This window comes from Loxodonta africana, unplaced genomic scaffold (assembly GCF_030014295.1).
Source record: "Loxodonta africana isolate mLoxAfr1 unplaced genomic scaffold, mLoxAfr1.hap2 scaffold_97, whole genome shotgun sequence".
Classification (NCBI taxonomy): domain Eukaryota; kingdom Metazoa; phylum Chordata; class Mammalia; order Proboscidea; family Elephantidae; genus Loxodonta; species Loxodonta africana.
Window position 1 is genome coordinate 164,945 of NW_026975671.1, and position 2,704 is coordinate 167,648.

Here is a 2,704-nt window from a genome sequence, read left to right on the forward strand (position 1 = left end):
GGTACCTGTGAAGGAAGGCCTGGTGACTGTACCCAGAGGTACCTCGGAGAGAAGGCCTGGTGACTGTACCCAGAGGTACCTCAGAAGGAAGGCCTTTGACTGTACCCAGAGCTACCCATGAAGGAAGGCCTGGTGACTGTACCCATAGGTACCTCAGAAGGAACGACTGGAGACTGTAACCAGAGGTACCTCGTAAGTACGGCCTGGTTAGTTTACCCAGAGGTACCTCGGAAAAAAGTCCTAATCTCTGTACCCAGAGGTACTTCGGAAGGAAGGCCTGGAGACTGTACCCAGAGGTACCTCGGAAGAAAGGCCTGGTGACTGTACCAAGAGGTACATCAGAAGGAAGGCCTGGTGACTGTACCCACAGGAACGTCGGAAGGAAGGCCTGTTGACTGTACCCAGAGTTAACTCAGAAGGAAGGCCTGGTGACTGTACCCAGAGGTACCTTGTAAGAAATGCCTGGTGAGTGTACCCAGAGATACCTCGGAAGGAAGGCCTGTTGACTGTACCCAGAGGTACCTCAGAACAAAGACCCGTACATGTACCCAGAGGTACCTCGGAGAAAGCCCTGGTGACTGTACCCAGAGGGACCTCAGAAAGCAGGCCTGGTGACTGTACCCGCATTTACCTCAGAAGGACGGCCTGTTGACTGTGCCCAGAGGTACCTCAGAGGGAAGACCTGGTGACTGTACACAGAGGTTCCTCGGAATGAAGGCCTGGTGAGTGTACCCAGAGATACGTCAGGACGGCCTGTTGACTGTGCCCAGAGGTACCTCGGAAGGAAGACCTGGTGACTGTACCCAGAGGTTCCTCGGAATGAAGGCCTGGTGAGTGTACCCAGAGATACCTCGGAAGGAATGCCTGGTGACTACCCAGACATACCTCGGAAGGAAGGCCTGTTGACTGTTCCAGAGTTAGCTCGGAGGAAAGGCCTGGTAACTGTACCCAGAGGCAGCTCGTAAGAACGGCCTGGGGACTGCACCCAGAGGGACCTCAGAAATAAGCCCAGGTGAGTGTACCCAGAGGTACCTCAGAAGGAAAGCTGGTGACTGTACCCAGAGTTACCTCGTAAGAAAGACCTGGTGACTCTTCCCAGAGGGACCTCGGTAGAAATGCCTGGTGACTGTACCCAGAGGTACCTCGGAAGAAAGGCCTGGTGACTGTACCGAGAGATAAATCAGAAGGAAGGCCTGGTGACTGTACCCAGAGGTACCTCGTAAGAAACGCCTGGTGACTGTGCCCAGGGGGACCTCGGAAGAAAGGCCTGGTGACTGTACCCAGAGGGAACTGAGAAAGAAGGCCGGATGACTGTCCGCAGAGGTACCTCAGAAGGAAGGCCTTTGACTGTACCCAGAGGTACCTCTGAAGGAAGGCCTGGTGACTGTACCCAGAGGTACCTCGGAGAGAAGGCCTGGTGACTGTACCCAGAGGTACCTCAGAAGGAAGGCCTTTGACTGTACCCAGAGGTACCCCTGAAGGAAGGCCTGGTGACTGTACACATAGCTACCTCAGAAGGAACAATAGGAGACTGTAACCAGAGGTACCTCCTAAGAACGGCCTGGTGAGTGTACCCAGAGGAACCTCGGAAGAAAGGCCTGGTGACTGTACCCAGAGATAAATCAGAAGGAAGTCCTGATGACTGTACCCAGAGGTACTTCGGAAGGAAGGCCTGGAGATTGTACCCAGACGTAGCTCGGAAGAAAGGCGTGGTGACTGTACTCAGAGGTACCTCCGAAGAAGGCCTCGGGACTTACCCAGAGGTACCTCAGAAGGAAGGCCTTTGAGTGTACCCAGAGGTACCTCTTAAGGAAGGCCTGGTGACTGTACCCAAAGGTACCTCAGAAGGAAAGACTGGAGACTGTACCCAGAGGTACCTCGTAAGAACGACCTGGTGAGTGTACCCAGACGTACCTCGGAAAGAAGTCCTGGTGACTGTACTCAGAGGTACCTCGGAAGGAAGGCCTGGGGACTTTACTCAGAGATACCGCAGAAGGAAGGCCTGGTGACTGTACGAAGAGGTACCTCAGAAAGAAGGCCGGGTAACTCTACTCAGAGGTACCTCAGAAGGAAGGCCGGTGACTCTACCTAGAGGGACCTCGGCAGAAAGGCCTGGTGACTGTACCCAGAGGGAACTGAGAAAGAAGGCCGTGTGACTGTACCCAGAGGTACCTCAGAAGGAAGGCCGGTGACTGTACCCAGAGGTACCTCGGAAGGAAGGCCTGGTGACTATACCTAGAGGTAACTCGGAAGAAAGGCGTGGTGATGGTACCCAGGGTAACTCCCAAGGAAAGCCTGGTGACTGTACACAGAGGTACCTGGGAAGGAAGGCGTGGTGACTGTACCCAGAGTTATCTCCGAAGAAATGCCTGGTGACTCTAAACAGAGGTACCTCGGAAAGAAGCCCTGGTGAATGTACCCAGAGCTACCTCGAAAGGAATGCCTGGTGACTGTACCCAGAGGTACCTCAGAAGAAAGACCTAGTGACTGTTCGCACAGGTACCTCAGAAGGAAGGCCTGTTGATTGTACCCAGATGTACCTCAGAAGGAAGGCCTTTGACTGTACCCAGAGGTACCTCTGAAGGAAGGCCTGGTGACTGTACCCATAGGTACCTCAGAAGGAACGACTGGAGACTGTAACCAGAGGTACCTCGTAAGAACAGCATGGTGAGTATACCCAGAGGTACCTCGGAAACAAGTCCTG